Source organism: Plectrocnemia conspersa, unplaced genomic scaffold (genome assembly GCF_051122295.1).
Source record: "Plectrocnemia conspersa isolate PC_06_02 unplaced genomic scaffold, ASM5112229v1 ptg000004l, whole genome shotgun sequence".
Taxonomy (NCBI): Eukaryota; Metazoa; Arthropoda; class Insecta; order Trichoptera; family Polycentropodidae; genus Plectrocnemia; species Plectrocnemia conspersa.
The window spans coordinates 4,560,842-4,581,160 of NW_028277168.1; positions in this window are offsets into that span (position 1 = coordinate 4,560,842).

The window sequence follows — 20,319 nt, forward strand, 5'->3', positions numbered from 1 at the left end:
TCTTTTTTTTTTAACCCTTTTAATAATTTATTTCTTATCCTCACATTTTTTATATATTTTATATATTAAATAAAATAAATACAATAAATATTTGTAATGCTTATAATTATTTTTATTTTACTTATCCATTTTTTTAAATCAAAAATGTATTTACTAATCAAAAAATCATTCGGCCAAATGTCCAAGAGACCATATAAAGGTGTCTTAAAATTAACGCAAGATTTGAATTTGCCGTCATTTGTGCAGTAATATTGACAGCTGAGAGTTTAGGGTAAGTAAAAATAAATAATAATTATAAATAATCCTATTCTATGTACTTTAGATTCAGTAAAAAAATAACAATCTAAAGTCTGAAAAATGTATTTTTTATTTAATTCAAATCTTGCGTTAATTTTGAGACATCCTATATCATTCGCTTCGCCCCTAAACACAGATTTTAATATATTATGTACTTAATATATCTACTATATAACACAAGCTTCATTTGATGTCCTTCTTATAAATATAAGCGTCATATTGTGGGAAAATAATAACTTATTTTCAAAGCCACATTCCAATATCGTGAAAAGCGCTTATTTTTTCCTTTATTGTCTGGAGACCATAAATCACATAGCACTAACAGAAATGAATTTAATACGTCGTCAAAAATCACTTTCCATCGGCCCAAAGACAAACTCTTGAAAATAGTTTTTTAACGTGTTTTATAGTTCAACGATACTTTGCATGGATACTATCAATACTTTAACAAAAATATGATTAGAGGTCATAAAGAAAATCAAATGGCACTTTTCACTTTATAAGCTTGTTTATTATTACAAGCCACCACTCGTGATCAAACACACACAAGAAAACAAAAAGTGTTTCACCGTGTATTATACGAACACAGAACATAATAGATCGCATACTTAGTTTCAAAGCTCAGATTGAATTCAATGCTAGACACCAGAACTTTCTCAGACAGCTTTTCAACAGCCAGCACCAAAAAACAACAAAAGAAAATTTAAAAAGAGACCTACTGGACCACCTGAAATTTCCTGGTGTCCCGCAGGGAAAATTCACCTTAGCCTTTTCATTACATTCAGTTATATATTACAACATACTTCCAGTGCTTATTTTTCCACAAAAATATGGTTATAAAGGACTCGGAATTATATTAAAATATAAAAGCATTTATATAATATACGGCATTAAGGCATATGAATAATATAAAAATAAGTGTTTATGTATATATATGTATGATACTCAAATATGGAGATTTATATTCTCCTTGAATTTTAATATTCAAATCGCAATATCTTTTCGTATGTATTATATTATATAATAATATAAATTTATAATATATAATACATTAAATAAAAATTTTTTTTTTTTCTCTAGACATTTTAGGAACTTATATAGGCATAATAAGGAGATATTTACAAATCCGTGCGATATAAATTTGAATTATTTAACTTACGTAGGGTCATGCGTGCAGCAAATGGTCAATAAATTTCCAGTTGAGATATACTAAAAATATTTTATATCTTGGCATATATAATTTCTATAGCGTTTATGTATTAAAAAACCATTTCAAAGTTATGTATTTAATTTAACTTTACAAAACTAAAAAGATACATATGCAATTAAAAAATAATATTATAAATGGCCTTTGTTCACAAATCTGATTATTATTTATAAATTAGCCAAGTTACAAAATACAGATTTAAGCGATTAATATGTATTATGTGATACAATTAGAAATTAACTAAAACTACACGTTTAATTCACACTTTTATGCGACTAGAGAAAATGTGCTATTTTAATTAAAATAATTATAGCAGCATTTGTACAATACAAAGAAGCATTTAAAGCTCGGCAACAGGAATCTGATGTTTACTCAAGTAAAACTCCTGTATTTATATATTATTTGTGTAAATACAGAACTACAGTAATTGTCTCTCATTATATAAACAAGCATTAAGATTCTAATCTAAATATAAACTTGACGAAAACAAAGCATGCAATAAAGTTAAACCAAATATTTTCAAAACTAGATAGGTAACTTATGTACCTTGCTATTAACCAAAACATTACAATTTACGTTATATGTTTTCCTTATAATTAAGACATTCACTTGCAAACATAAGAGGAAAAATCAATTCAAAGAATATAATCATTTATTTATTAAATATGCTAAAAATTTATTAAAATAATATTTTAGAAAAATTATATTATAATACAAAACACTAATATTAAGATGGCCAGATATCTTAATATGCGTTGCAATGATAATTTAAAGAAAATTAAATGCAGAGGGGGTCCAACCAGCTACACCTTTAACTTTTGTTAATGTCATTCAACCGATCAGTTTAAGCTTATAACAACGTAATAAAAATTTTTTTAATAAAATGTTTATTAATTTAGGGAAATACTAAATGCTAAGTAATTCCGTAATAATTAAAATATCAAACGTCCTACTAACCATTTGTAAAAAAACAGAAAAACTACTCAATTTGGGCGTATAAATCGCAATAGACAATGCGTCTTACCTACACAAAAACCATTATTTTATTATCTCTAATATAAACGATCTTTGAAATTTTACTTTTCACTTATACTATAGCCTTTAAATGCATAATTTTTCCAAATTTAAAAATAAATTATTTTTCTACTAATATTAGGTTAAAAATGACGGCAAAACTAATTTAAAAAATATGTAGGCGTATTTGTGGATTATATTTATAAAAAATGCTTGTTGTAAATATGCAACATCATTCAGAACGCGAGCAAAATATATTAAAATTAAGAACATACAAAAAATATTTACAAGTGGAAATTAATAAAGCAAATTTTCTTCTTATTAAAACATAAGACCACACTACATTTTTCTCACATTGTTTGTGAAACTCCATTGCTTTTCGGCATTTTGCATCTGTTCCTCTTAGTCAATATTGAACAGTCTCTATTATATGCAATTATCACAAAAAATAGATATTAAAAATAAATAAACAATAGTAGACTAACATTTTTGGAGTATTTAAATTAATTTTATTTCGTTTTATATCCATTTGCACCAATGAAAACAAATGTTGAATATTCTAAAAATGTGCCACATCTGCACCCAACGATTTTTTTTAAAACGGAATTATCACACGCACAGAGACATCTATCGGAATAATCTGAAAACAAAATGGCTCGGCGTTTGTTACACATGTGTAACACTATGCAATCGAGTTTCTTTATTGAACGTAGGCGGAGTTATAAGCGCAAACGCAGTGTTTTTTTTTATTATATATAATTTTTTAATAATTTAATAATATAAACACGTTTAAGTAATAAAAACTTAATCAAGAAATAGACCTCATAACTACAATTAAGACAATAATAAAAAGATTTTACTATAACATATACGTGCATGTATATTTATTATTATACTAAATTATTTTTCATTTAGCTACATCAAAATTGAATGCGAGGATTGTTGTTTTTTATTGGCATAACGTTTATCAAATCTTAGTAGCAATGTGAAGTGTCATTCGTATCTCTTTTTTACTTTTTCATACCAAAAAACTTAAAGTTTAAGACGGAAACATATTTAGTGCAATGCAATTGGCCAACCAACATCCGTATCTGTGATTCATTAGAGATATATAAAATGCGATACTTTGTCACATCAAGAGACAATTAAACCGACTTAATACAAAATATGTTCAGAGATGAACTCAAACAGAAATATAGCATTTGAAGCAAACCGAGAGAAACTCAAATCCACACGAGAGATATTACCAGATCATTTAGAGCTAATCACAACTATCTTAACGTCTACACAAGCGCTTAGTCTACGGAATACAACTTAACGCTATTTATCTGCTGTGGTAAATTATACATAATGAAAATAAACTTCTGGTATTTATTTTTCATACAAGCATACTACCCAGGTTTAAAAATCCGAAAACAAAATATAGAATTATTTGGTTTTACTTACTACTGTGAGTATTAGTTTCATAAAATAATTAAATTAAATAAATATAGAAACATACTTATTTATTTCATTGCTCCTAGATCGATTTGCGCCGAAACAATTCCAATGCATGTATCTAGCATTGAAATCTCCTGTTAAACCCACTGATACTCCAAGTACAAAAGCACTATAGAAATCGCGATAGATTAACTCACATCCTGGAAAACTATTTTATGCCATACTATTTTTTATTGCTTTAACATATTTTTCAATCCTTTTATGCAATTTTTCCAGATCGGAAATTTTCGGACACAAAATATTCTCGACACTGATAATCCGAAAATAAAAAATTCTAAACAGAAATTATTTTTAAATTCATATTAAAAAATACGTTAACATTTGGAATGTTTAACCTCCAAGCAATATAACTAAAATGAATTAATTTAATTTTAAAATATTTTCCAGCAATATAAATAAGCAGTAAGAGTCATTTTTTCTTTATAATGAAATAAAAAAAAACACGTTTGGAAAACAAATGTTTGTAAAAGGTTCCTTATTTTCGAAAACCTGTTTTTATTAATATTTTATGTGACATTTCACATTAAATATAAAAATGACTCGTTCAAGCTTAATACATAATTACATTAAACGTGTGTAGCGTTACATGCGTACATGCGTTCGTTCACTCTTAACCTTTGATACAACACTTTAGATTTATCTCTTGCTGTCGGTGTACGTGTTTTTGAACCTTTTTAGTCACAGCAGCGACGACTTTCGCCTTTTCGGGAATGGCGAACCGAAAGGTGTCCCGCGGGACGTCGGTCCCAGATAAGAGCGATTGTTGCGAAATGCGAATCGTATTTCCACTGCTAGTGTTATGCTTTTTTTCTTATTCCAGCCCTGGGCATTAAATCAATCGGTGTGTTCCGATATAAATCACCCGAGGAAAAATATATTAGTGTCGAACACTTAGGGCGACTCCGTCGCTTGTTTTCTCTCAGAGAAAATAAAAATAAAAATATCCGGTTGTATGTTTAGTGCGGGTGAAATAAAATGTTAAAAAAGAACGAATTCGGTACACTAAATAACTCTTTTGGGTTGTGTGTTTATTTTTCTTTTAGATCGTTTTGGTATTGCCCCAACGCTGCCGGAGACAAGGGACTATTAAATGGTATTGGATTATCACAAAATATAGTAGTAATAATGTGTTTTAATACCCAAATTTAATAAATAAAAATTTAAACCACGATAATATATAGCTTCGTCAATAATCTGTTTTTTGATTCAATAATATTTTTTTATAATAAGTAAAATAATACTTATTTCTATTGTCAAAGTTTAAAACTAATTAGCTGCAAGCCTAATGCTTCTGTAAAGTCTACAGCAAAATCACTTCGAAGCTTAATTGCTAAAAAAGATTGCTGGACAAGTATTGCCTACTTCACTGAATTGTGTGACACCTAAAAATAGCTTCTGTTTAAAAAATATTTAGTCAGATATAAAAGTGCTTGATATATATAATGCAATTACTAAACAAGTAGATAAATTTGCTGTCTTTTGACTAATCAAAAGAAAGACAAAAATCTTTACAAGTAAGATTTAATAATAGCATATCTGCTGATTGTGCGTGTTTTTCAGCTAAAATGACGCCTTTCATCTTAATATCATGGTTAAAAATGTCTCTAATCTTAATACTTCTAATATTAGTCTTTGATTAAAATCACGACACACACACAAATGAAAATGTTATATGTTAATCATCTTTGACAACAGCAAAATCTCACATTATATTGTGGTAATATTTCGGTTATATAATATCAGATTAAAGCAGAGATTCTAGTTTTGCTCTAAATCATAAATGATTATATTTTTAATAGTTCTTAATTTAAAAATTAAACTATATGGTACATTAGAAAAGGCTAGATTTAATTATAAGTATATAATGTTTTGTTATTAAATAAGTTAAAATTCGATGGCGAATATTTAGTTATTAAAATAAAATTTACTTTGATCTTTACAGTTTTATAAAACCATAATTTTATAATTTGTGCTTAATAAAATGATAATCCTTAAAAAGGATTATGGTGCCTTTGCGAATTGATAATAATTACTCTCTTTCGTAAGAACATCCCCTAGGGTTTAATTATTATTATTTATTAAATAAAATAAATCTCCATTTAACTACATCAGGTTCTATGTCACACAAACTATGTACATACCAAAAGATTTGCTTTGACAAACTTTGTTTTAAAGCACACCATATATGACTTTCGCTCTGCTTAATCTGACCAACGCAACGGTACATAGATTTTTGAAAACATTCCTTTAAGTAAATGTGTAATATAGAGATTGCATGTATTTTTTATTTAATTATTTTTTTTATATTACATTAAGTGTAATACTATATTTTTATGTTCATTGAATAAAATAGCAGGATTTTTGTATGTTTTTTATAGCAGCAGTCACAATAAATCTTTATTTGATTATGTTTCTGATAAATAAACATAATACTCTTAATAATACCTAATATCACAGATAACCTCCTGGTACCTAATTATTCGGTTAAGGTATTAAATGGTAGTTGATATAAGATGCTCAAAGTTTTACTAATTGAATAAATTTATTATTGGTGGTTCTTTAGATTTCAATATGTTTTATAAATTAATTATAAACTAATTTATAAAACAATTATTTAATTAATTAAAAAATAATTTATTGTAGTGAAACTTTTACGACGTTCACTACAGCTCTTATTCTTACCTTAAATTTATAATAAAGGTGAATTATTAAACTGAACACGTTATTCATCTCATAAAAACCTCTGTTGGTGTTGAACCTTTCTAAAACAATAAGCCTTTATATTGTATATTATTATACACAGTATATTATTTAATTTTATATATTTTTAAATAACCTAAGATTACTTTTTTTTTAATTCAATAACAACTTACAATTTGCCAACTATAATAAAACATATAAGCGTGCAAAAAAATCGTTTCACTTTTCGAAAATGTAAAAAAATAACATATTTCCGTTATTCTTGGCTAGAATTCTCTGATTTCTATTGCTTTCCATACATCCTAGGGGTGACAGAAAAGATTGAAAGAACCCTAATGAAGCACCCAGGTAAATGATTTTAATAAAAGCAGTGGTCCTAAGTTTATTTTTAGTGTAATACTTTGTAATTACGCATCTGATTATAAAATAAAAATTCACCTTCAGAGAGATATAGTAAAAAAAATTATGTTGAGGCCGATTTATTTACTAAATAAGGCGGCACTCTTGGAAACACTGACGCGACAAATTGAGTTTATAGATATTTTGTAAACCATATAATTTTACTAGCGTCAACCAGTTAAGTAAAATAATATTATAACTACTGAAAAATACACATTCACTTTAAACATATATTAATATGTGTATTTATTATATTGAATAGATTTATGCATTTCATGTTCGCAAACAATTATTAATATTACATATTATGCTTTCAATAGATTTGCACAATGTCTGTTTTGAAATATTTATAGTGGCATTTACACGAAGATCAATATATTTCCAAAATGGTTCCGATATCGCATTATAACTCAATAGCATTTAATGGCTCTCCGTATCCGGCAAAACTTGCTGGTGCACAGCAGCATATTCCAAGTAATATACATACAAGTATACATCTCCTAACTTGTATTTTGCGAGTTTATTTCTTAGGTAATGTGGTCTTTTTGCAATATTGAAAATGTATGACACAAACAAACCAAAGTTTAAAAAATATAATAATTTATAATCAATCAAGTAAAACATATATTTTTAACCTAAATGGCTGTTTTTAAATCTTAATCTCTTTTCAGAGCTTTATATTTTTGCTTTTTCACAGTGCAACTTAGCTTACGAACGAGAAGAAATATTATAAAATAAGCGTCTTGCTGAATATTTTTCTCACACGGAGTTTTAAGCTCTCGAGGGACGTAGTTCCGGAGTCGCCCGAGCAAAACTTACAAACGAAATATTATGCGAGGAGCAAAAGAAATTTGGCGTTCCCTCTCGCACTGCCTCAAAGGCAAAAACACGAAAAATAACAATATTTAGTAATGAAAGTTTTAGTCTTTCCGCCGCGTCCGTACTTCAGAGCAAATCGAGTTAACCTTCCGGAAGAGCAGAGAGTGCTCAACCAACGGTCGAATGAACAAGTCGACATTTTTGACGCACATCATGAAGTATGCAAGAAGTTGGTATATTAGAGTTATTCCTCCGCGTCCGTGAAGATATCATAAGTTTTTTGGACATACATATAACTGCGGCAGAAGCTATACACTGGAAAGGCTCGTAAGATATTTTATTTAATTTTCAATTTAATTTTTTTCGTGGTAATTAAATTTTATTTTGATCTATTATAATATATTATTTACGATTTATAATATATTTTATACATCTACTATGCAATTAAAATAAACAATAATTAATGTATATATTATAATATATACATTAATTACTTTTAATAATAAAGCAAAGATTATTCGGTGATCATTGCTCACATTGGTCATAGGAAGATTGCTGACGTGGACTATTGTTCACACTAAAATTGCTCACAATTGATCAGTCTCTCACAAGGCTACTGCTCATACAGTTATGGCTCACAAAATTTGAGGTAAGTTTTTAAAAAATTAACATAAGTTAATAATAAATATTTATACACTACTTTTTTTAATAAATTGATCTGGTTTTAAAACTCTAGATTAAATAATAATGTGGCATTTATATATTTTGTAATTACAAAACCAGAATCATATGGATAACTTCAAGTTTGAAAACCTTATTAAAGCTGCTGATTTGTTTGGTAAAATATACCAATTAACTGTGATATATATAAACATTCTTATTTAATAGCTGATCATAAAAAAAATAAAAGCAATTAATTCAATGTATTTAAATTATATATAAAAATGTTTTTTATGTTTTAGCGCAATTTCTGTATTTCTGTATATAAATAAATAATACGTAAGTAAATAAATAATTTTATGAAATTTATAAATAAATAAATAAACAACAGAGCAAATATTTCATCGTAAAAAAAAAACCTAAAGATATATTAAATTAATTTAAAATAAAGTACATATTAAATTAATCTTTAAAAATTTGTATCTATTAACATTGAAAATCCAAAATATCCCAAATAGCTGATATTAAAATATTACTATATAATTATATATTTATCGTTGTTATATTTATAAATTAATTTAATCTTACATATTAAGTATATATTTAATATTAATATTTAAATTGTTGTTATAATAAAAAAATCATGTTTATCAGGTAATTCAATTTTAAAATAACACGACCCAATAACAAATTAATAAATATTCATACACTATTTTTTTATTATATTTTTTTATCTACATAATAATGTACGTATTTTCTTAAAATCAGTATACGATAAAATAAAAATAATACACATTTAAATAGACATAAAAAGTATCTGTAAATATAAATAAATGGATACAAAATAATAAATATTTTTTTTATATTTTTTAAAATTAACAAAATCAGTTAGTTTCTTAACAATGTCTTAATATTTTTTACGCAGTGAACGTATATTGAAAAAAAATTCTTTAAAAACTTTCCTTAAGCCCTGTGAGCAGTTGCCATTTAACCAATGTTCGTGTGAGCAGTGTTCGTATCACCATATTCTCAAATATAATACATATTTTTTTTATGCATTTCATAACATATTTTATAAGCAATAAAATCATATTGTTTTGCATAATCGTAAACAAATATTTACATATTTATTTTAAAAAAAAAAATTTAAATATAAAAAACATCTTAATTTTCCGAGGATGGTTAAAACCGGTTTTCCGGTTTTTGATTTGTAAAAAAAAACCTGCTTTTATTTTTCAGGCGATTTTATGAAAGCCCTAGTTGGAAGTATACCCCAAAGAATACTAGAACAATCAAATAAGATATACAATATATAACAACCTCAATCGAACAGGTAAAAATATAATGAGTACGGACGCTTAAAATATAAAATGTTTTTTCTTAGTACGGACTTTGGCCTTCCATTAAGAACTACCTTTAAGACACGCACTTGAGATTTCAAGTACCTACGATTTTGAGAAGTATACCTGTCAAAACAACCAAAGATCTTCTATCAATCATTGCTTAAAGTAATAAAGTATTAGGCTCGCCAATATTAAGAGCTATCTGACCTTTTAAACATCTTTCGAATGGTAGACAAAGTTTTGCTAGAAAATGCATTTTATCTACAAAGAAAATAATTTCAAGATTCCTAAATCAATAAAAAAAGTTTGGGCTACTGAAAAACAATATTTGTAAATTTGTAAACAAATTAAAAGTCTAACTATCTTCGTTTTTAATGTTTCTATATATTTTTCTCATCGTTTGTAATTGAAGTGATGATATATTTTAATCAATAAGTACAATACATACTACATATCTCGAGACTGCACTATCAATTCATTTAAATCATTCTTATTCACTAATCTTAAGAATTATTAATTTATTCTTAATAGTTTATCTAGAACTAGATCATGTCTTGATTCTAGAGTTGTATGAAAAATAGATTAAAGTTGTATTAAGTGTCTTAGGGACAGTAGCTTAACCTTATAAAGACGTAAAAATTCTTTATATATTATTAATCTATATTTTGCCATAATAAGCTTAAAAAAAGCCGTGCCCAGAGTATATAGAGATTAAATCCAATTTAAATGAAAATAAAATAATATATTTAAATGAATAAATGTATCATTTACATGACGATTCCTTAGGTAAGATAATTAAATTATAATGAGACTCCATAAAATATAATTTTATTCCTATTTATATAATAAATAGGATTATAAATTTAAATGAAATGATTATTGAATATAAAATCCTAATTTTGCCAATTACTTAAGGGCTTTAAAGAGAAGTATTTGAGGGTTCATTTGACAGTTATTTTTAAAGATTCTAAAAGCTCGTTTTAGCATGTTGTATATTAAATTTTTGATGGTTTGGTTTAAAACATTGGCTCAATTCGTAAAGTTTGAAAAAACTGTATATATTTGTATATACATGATTTAGTGATAAATTTATTTATAATATGTTTACAAAATAACACATAAAATGTTAGGGATCATTATTATATATAATGAAAATATATTATTATAGTTATTAAAGAAAATTAAATGTATATATGTGTATTATTAATATTTTTTGAATGAGTATGTGTTACTATAATATGAATAATCATATTTAAATAATCATATGAAAGGTTAAACAATTCGTTTTAATAAGCCTATAACATGAATATGATATAACTCGCATATTATGCATCAAAATTAATATTTAATATCACACAATTTAATGAATATTCTACATGTTCTGGCTTTTATTTGTATAAAGAAACCCCAATTTCTTTGAAATATTGAACCTCAGTACTTTTGTTTAGAGTTAAACAATCAAAATTAAAGCAGAACAATGCCTAATTTGATTAAATTAAATAATATATGTAAATGTGCTAATTAAGCTATTTTTAAACGTATTGCACACATTACAAATAAATTATGTAATGAATGCATTTAAATCTCACGCTAGAAGCTCATTTTTTTTTAAATTTTTAGAACAGATTTTTAATAAAAGTCAACTTAGATAAAATCTAAATTTTCGGTTGCAAGATAATCACAAATGTAATTTTAATTTTAATTATATACACTTGATATTGGTCAATAAGTTGATTGTTCAGTACACGCTTTGCTTACATACTGGCTTTGTCACTAATTTTATGTTAACGTATTTGCTTAAAAACAACTCTAATTATCTAAGCAGAATTATCTGACTGCCAATCCCCTTACGAAACTATTGAAAATACGCCTGCTCCTCTCACTAATAACCTCACAGTTAATCTGCGTTCAGTACAAGCGTATTTTATACGGTTTAGCGTCATGTATAAATTGTCAATGATTCACGAATACAATTACATTTAATAAGTATTCAATGTATAAAATACAATATTAAAAAATACATATTCGGTCGATACATAACAATTTCGTTGACCTCATATATTTGATCGTAAACGTTGGAAATAATAATTTATTTATATACTATTGAATTAATAAAAAATTCGTGTTCTAAAAACAGAATATTGATAAATACGTTTACGTTTATAATACGTTCGATTGAAAAACAAGTTTTTTGCCTTCATATGTATCAAATAGTTTATTCATATATATTCAGACTCAAAAGCTTATTAAAACGATATTTTTATCGGTGACTATTTTTTTTATTATTAACATAAGTTCTTTTCACTTTAAATTTATGTCATTGGTTTAATAATAAAAATGTATCCAGAAGTTTTTTTTTCCAAAGAAACTAAAAATTGACGTGAGCATTTTAAGCACACACTATAAGCACAATGCTGTAAAAACGGATACATTTATGTTGCTAGCTAAGTAAATATTTAATTGATCTCAACATATGTATTTTAAAACAAAACAACTAAATAACACGTATGTACATGACACGTTGATAGACGTTCAATCAGCCTTGAAAAAAAACTTTCAATGCCACGGAAGAGAAACTTTTGCCTCATTTGTAACCGATGAAAACTTGGGCGATGCCCTGAAAGCGTCACGGACAAACTAGCGCTTTATTGAAAAAGATTTTTCAGCATCTCCTCTCTCGCTTTCACCAATGCTAAAATTTAAATCAAAAGAAAAATTACACTGTGTGGACGAACGTGCTCGCAAAATTTTGTCCACGACCCAAAGCAGAAATTGGTTTTGGTAAATTACTCTCATCAAAGATACACAAAACGGGCGTGGGGGCATTTAAACAAACTTGAATGGAAAATTGATGAGATGGACCGATAATTTTATAACGGAAGCACTATGTGTGTCGTTAGATATCAAAAACGGCCCAGATAATTTTTCTAGGCCAGTGAGATATAATTGTAATATAATAATCAATCAATCTGATTGCACAGAATATAACGATGCTTTAATTTAAATATATTTTAAGTGCCATTGGATTTTTTTAATAATTGGTTTAGTTAAGAAATCATTCTAAAATATCGTACAGAACAAAAAATATTAAATCTGATTTTCATTTTTTTTTTGCACATGGAAGACTTTATTTGTTTAACCTAATAAGCAGCTGATTATTGCAATGAACAAGTTATTATGAATTATTTTATCTTATAACATTCATAGTGATTGGATATTAGAGTATATAGGGTAGTCCGTAACGTCTCAGACTAGTAACTATGCGGTTGCGGGCTCGAGCCCCAGCAGCGGCATTCAAATATTTTTTTATAAAAAATGCGCTTTTATGATATCTATCAATTAGAAATTGTATTAAACATTATATTATTCAATTATTAATATAGATGTCACCGATTCCCAGAAGAAAGGGGTGACTCATTAATATCAATTTTCCGTGTCATCCAAATCCCAGAAGTTTATGTTCTTAAATTCTACCTCTTTTTGTCTTATACTAAGCAATAATAGGTTTAAGCCACAGTTGTAGAATAGTCATTACTGAGAACTATCGTAGCAAGCGGTTATTGTTATGCTTATATATGTTTGGGTGCGATTTAACAGGAAATTATTTTAAGATGGTTCGATGATTATTGCGAAAACGAAAATTTCAATCATAGATGATCAATATACACATACATATATATATGTATATTTAATAAGACGTCAATACATAAAAAAAATATAGTGTCTATTGATATCACAGGTGTGAAAATGATTTTAATTTAAAATATTTAATAAATATATTAGTAATTTACATGTTATTTATAAAGCAGTTAGAACTAAAAGTTAATAATATTGTTTAATCAAACAATTATATATATTCAGATTTTTTGCTGTCTGGAATTTTTTGGTGTGCAATTTTCATTTGCGCAATAATCCAGTCACTTTTTAAAATACATGCATTAAAATAAATACTTTGCTCAATAAAACAATTTGTTTGTAAATTTACGTAGGGTGATATTACGGATTTTTTTCATTAAAAAGTATTTCTTGCAAAAAGTTTTTCATGGTGTGTTATCAATCTGTCCATCGGTGATGCACAAGCAGTTTTTTTAAATTGAACAATTATTTTAAATATTGCTCATTTAAATTACCCTCTTTGTGTATTATGTCTTGCTGTACTTGTTTTCATATTTTATCTCTATAAGTTTATGTTTAAGCTTTGTTTTAATTTAATCCTATTTTTGGAAATCTCGTGAGTAATTCTTGGCCTAATATTATCCAAGTGTCCTTCCCGATTCTTGGCTTATTATTTTATACCTGGACAGATTCTTTAAAGATGGTATCGGAGTAGCAGAAAGAACACATCCCTGTCTGACATCTCTCTGTATTGAAATATTTCTGAGAAGTTTCACATCTCTGTCATCTAGCCCAATAGAACATAGGCCTTCTATAAGATAATCATATTTTACATGGTTGAATGCTTTTTAAAAATGTTAACAGGTTTATAAACTACGTAACAAATCTGTGACGTAGCATCTTCATGCAGAAGAGCTCTTCTCGTGTACATATAATATATTAATATAAATCCATGTTAAATCTTTCTTGAGTGCCTTATTAGACTGATTTGTCTAAAGTCAATTTACACGTTTTCTGTTTTTTATGCATAAAATATTAAATAAAATATTTTTTCTGTACTTTATTAAAATTATAATATATAATAATATATGATCTCGAATTTTACAATTATCCGGGAATACAATAGTTTTGTCTCGGTACTAAAAAATCAACTTCAATCTGAAGTATGTATAATATATATTAATAATATACTTCATTTAAAATTATTATTTATAAAATCTTAAATTAAATAAATTATTTTAATATTTTATAAATTGTACAACTTGTTTTTACTGTATACAATATTATTATTTGACAAAAGTGTTACTCGTAAGTGAAATATATAATTATATATTTTTCTTTAATGACTTCAACAAGTTTGATATCTAACGACTCTTACATAATAAGGGAAAAGTTCCGTGTTATCAATTGATATTTTATAGAAAATTAATTTAACCTAATTATACCTTCGGAAGGTCCGGCCCTTTGTAATTTAACCCCGGCCTCATTTGCGCAAAGGAAACGAGCCCCTTTGTTTATCGTGTGCGATATAAATAAAACATGCGCCTAGATTAATTCGCGTATGTAACATATAAATTATTTATCGTGTGATAAAAAAAATTCTCGACTCTGCAGAGAAGAAATATAAAGATAATTACACCTCATGATATTTTGAATTGTTGTATCTTAAAATAGTGCTATTTACGTCAAAATAACTCATGATTTAGATAGCTAATTTAATAATTGACTACCTGTGTAAACAGTTTAATTAATCATTCTAAAATGTATATTCATTATAATTACAAATCAATTTTAATTAAATAATTTCCTATTATTGAACGATGACAATTCATATTCTATACAATATATGTACTGATTTATAACCATATTATGTTTACAATATTTATAATAGCTATAATATATACAAAATGTTTAAGGAAAAAAACTAAACAAAAATTAAAATTTAAGGGAATTGAAAGAAATCGAAGAAAAATATTATTTATATTGGAATAGGGAAACAGATTTATTAAAACAAAATGTAGATAGTTGAGAACAGTAGTCAAAGCTATTACAGGCACGTTCTCTTTCAACAATCAGCCAATCAGTGACTCAAGGGACAAGAAACAGATAAATCTTTTGCTTTAGAAACAAGGGAGAAAATCAAGAGTTCGCTTCAATAACAATAATAAATAACTTTGTGTGGTGCAAAGATGACAATGTCGCAATAGATGATCATTTGCGTATAATTAAATAATTATATCGAGCACATATTATGTTCTTAATTTAATTTTCAATATAAAAATATATAACGATTTTTTTAAGTATAGGTTTGAAATATGACAATATGGAGATGTATGTGTGGTTTTTAATTTATGTTTTTATAGCAATAATATTTCTTACAAGCGTTAAAAATTTGTGAAAAAAATATTTGTTCTTGCTATTTTATAATAAAAAATATGGTTTTTTCATACAAGAGCTAAATATTAAAATACGACTTGGTGGTCAGATAGCTTAGTACAACACATTTTTCTACCTTTCGTATGCTAATGGTAAAGACCCCAAATATTTATTAAAATCTATATCATCAGCGTATTATTTTTAATTTTTAGATATCCTTCGTATATAAGATAAAAAAACGTCCCAAGCAAATTTCGCTGAGGAACTTTAGCTGAAATTTTACGCGTATCGAGTGTTCATTATTTAGTAAGACAATATAGTTTCTACTTCTCAGGAATTAGCGAATAAGCATAGCAGATAGTTATGAGTCTTACATTTGAATATTTTATAAATCAAACTATCGAGCCATATCATGTCGAAAGCTTTTTCTATATCATATTAAAATTGACACATATATGTTCCGTAAAAATGTTAAGATATAAATGATTTTTGAAAGGCAAAAAATTAAATTATGATTTATTTTACTAAATGATCTTGACTAGGTTAATTTTAGCGGTTTTTGAAATGGTGAAAAAATACCCAAAATATAAGCAATGTGTTTGTTAAGTAATGAATGCAAATTTCAGTTTGATCAATGTGTAAAAAAATCTAATTTTAAAGGCTTTTTATTATTATTTTTATAATATTGACACTTAAAATTTGCCCTGAGCTATCTTTGCTAAGTCGGTATATCAAAATGTAGAAGATTTGATTTATTACATTAAAAACTAAATTTTAGTAAATGGTATTAGTGGATTATTGTACTATATTTATATGTATATAGCACAACGAACAATCGACTACAGTCGTGTGTAATTGCAAAACTTCCAAATTGGATCGAAATTATTGGGCGACATGTGGGAGTCGGTAGTAGGTGAGAAATAGAAAAAAATCATAACTCAATTTGCTAAACTTTGGCCCGATCCGCCTTGTACCCAGCGCTGCAGAGCAAAGTTTCTCAAAACTTTGACCAAACAACGCCCCGCCTCGGGTAAAGCTCGAAGCTCCGCTTAATCTAATCAAATCGCCGGCAATATAAACTACTTTCTCTATCTATCTCTATATCCATCTTTCTCTCCATCTACTTCTCACCTCCTACTGTTAGGACCCAAATAATGTGCGTTTGATAACCGGTTATAAATTGACGACGGAGACGATAAAATATGGAATAAAATAAAATAAAACGCCCGAGTTCGCCCCTGCCTGCTGCTACAGCGAAATCATCCCCTTTATCATTTTGACAATTTCAATTTAACAATAAATCAACCTTATGGAAATAATCCGCCGATGCTGCAACGCAAAAAGGATCCGCTCGGATCCATTCGCGTGCGAAAATTTGTGGGGTAACAAAAATGTTTTTATTAAAAAAATTATTGGACGTCATATTAAATAAAAATAAGATTAAAAAATTTGCTAAATATATACATACAGAACGTCGTTCCCCCAAATTTTGGATCGACATTTATTAAAAATAATATAATAATTTATTATATAATATTTAATAACACCTTTGCGTTAATATAGATTAAATTGCACACAAATTTATTTTTGATTTATACAACATATATCGATTTTTAATAATTAGTAACTTAAGAATGTTTATGTGGTTTATCGATCAAAATTGTTATTATTTTATTAAAGTAGTTGGCTGTTTAATCTACAACATTCTAAACACCATAATGATAATTCATAGCAGCAATGTCATAAACAAGCACAGGTTAATTTAGTTAATTTTAACAGCAGCTTATTATTCAGTACAAATAATTGTAATATATACTATGACACATCACAAGGACTCAATAAACCCAAGCATGTTAATCAATGGTATTAGTTATTATTATCTTGTGCTATTCCTACATTTTTACTGGATATATAAGATTTATATTGTGTTGATCTTTCATTAAAAACCAATTACACTTACCTATCGATTTAAGCGATAAACACGTTCCAGAGAATATCGCTTAAATCGAAGCATAGAACGAAATTTGTAATAAAATATTTTAAACATTTTTTTAACCTATAAAGGACACGAATAAAATATTCAGCAACACGGGTGCACTCAAAAAGCAACTTAAGACACACTGCATGGGCAGTGGAAGAGGTTCCATATGTAGGTCAAGTGTAAGAAGTGAAAGTAAGCTATTAACACATGCATGTATGGAAGCAAATATGTTTGCTCTGGAGTATTAAAAAGAACTGATTTTTCTTAACCGCGTAAATCAAGAGATAAGTCAAATTACTTTACTGACTTTAAAGGTAATTTTAAGTGCAGTAAACAATAGCAATCTAAGCTTTATTAATATAAGGTAATAAACAATTAACTTTAGTACTTCCTTAAAGATTTTATGTAATACTAAATTTTTCAAATAATCTGATAATTAAAATCGTCAAATTTTTAATAATTATAAATTATATATTCATTGAAAATTAATTTTTCATTGAATTTTTATATATATCCTAATGATTCTTAGGGTTTTTCATCTCTAAAGTCAGATTATAGGTTAGTAGTATAAGTCAGTGACTTATTACCTGAAGGACCTGGATTCGAATCCCATTTGGATTTAGGCTTATTGTTGTTTTAATGTACTCAATGTCTGGGTGATCGAAAGTAATAATTATTATATTAATATAATTTCAGTCGATATGCACAGTTCAAGTTTTCTTAGATTTTTCTAATCTCACAGATGAATATTGTGATAATTGGTTTAAATTAGATCGAGCTTGATCGTGCATAGTGACATTGATTAATCGTTAGTTGTAATAGGAGTGAATAATTTATAAAATAAATGTCACTAATTTTAGTCTGGAGTCTCACTTTTTATGTGGTTGTTGACTGTGCAATATTTACAATAAACATGTGCTAAATAATTTATTAATTAAGAAAAACATGTTCCTAATATAATAAATTAGTTTGATCCAAAATTATCTCAGCTCAGTACAAATATTTTTTTTATTATTTCAAAACTGTTTTATTTGATTTGTATGCCAAAAATAAACAGTGATTTTTTTTACTGCGCGGCTATATTTTTCGTAAAATATATATTATTGCAAGCATTTAATTGCACTTGTAAATATTAAATTTGCATTTGAAAGTATTTGTTGTAGAAAAATTATCTGTTCAAGAAAATATTTTATATTAAATGTCTGTAAAAGTAATTAATATAAAAATGATTTCATTTTAAGATTGTTGGACTTTTGTCCTAAAAATGTATCACTATTAGGTATAACACAAAATTTTTCTGTAAAAAGCGCAAAACTAGTCTCTTCAAAAACTAAAATATATTTAATTTGCACAGAAGAAAGTGACTTTTTTCACAATAAAAATTGAACACTAGTGTTACTCAATTAACTTTTACTGTTTTTATTAAAAAAAATATTTTCACCAATTTGTGAAACACAGAAATATAAATAAATACAATAATGATTTCATTGATAATGCTTTTAAATAATCAATAAAATTTAAGCTACAACTAATCAAAAAAGTATACATACAACAAAGAAACACAATTATTAAATACATCAATTGAGTAACTCGATTACCAGAAATTAATTTTGGGATTGAATTTTAATTAAAATTAGGTCTTTTCAAGCCTTCAAAATTTCTTCGAAATCGTTATAAACTCGACTGGCACTTAGGAAGTAAATAAATGTTTCGGAGAATGCATATTTTATATTTGAAGTTTCGGTTACACAAATTCCACTTATGACTGTTTGTAAAACGTTTATTAAAATTGTATTTTTTCCCTTACAAATGTGTTTTCTATCAAGGGTCATGAAAAATTAATGAACGAAATACATCGGCGGCCTAAAACATACCTGTAATTTCTTTATATAGATATAAGATATGCTCTATGAGTTCTAGTAGCCCATTATTTTTACCTAGCTCGATTTCAAGTAATCATCACGTGCAATAAGGAAACCTAATCTGTGGTGATCGATCGTAAGTATAATTATATATTTATTTCTACTTTATCGTTTGTAGCAATTCTCTGACTTGCTTGAAAGAATGTCTTCCTTCAGACATGGCAAACAAAACCCATAAGCAATAATATAGGTAATTAAAATTCATAACATTAAGTCGTCCGGTGGATGAAAAATTGAAACTTTTAAAAATACACTTTTTGTGTAAGTCAATATGAAAAACACAACAACATGGATTTTGCATCGCGATAACTCATCTTTTAATTTACAATATGAAACAAAGATAAAATCCCCGAATCATCTCAAGACTATAACTTAATAATGCATTTTAAAAAAGTTTTTCAGATTAGAAAAAACACTAGAATAATTGTATTATATATGTTATACAGTTTTTAATAATAAATTTTAACCACGAATACGTAGTTTTAT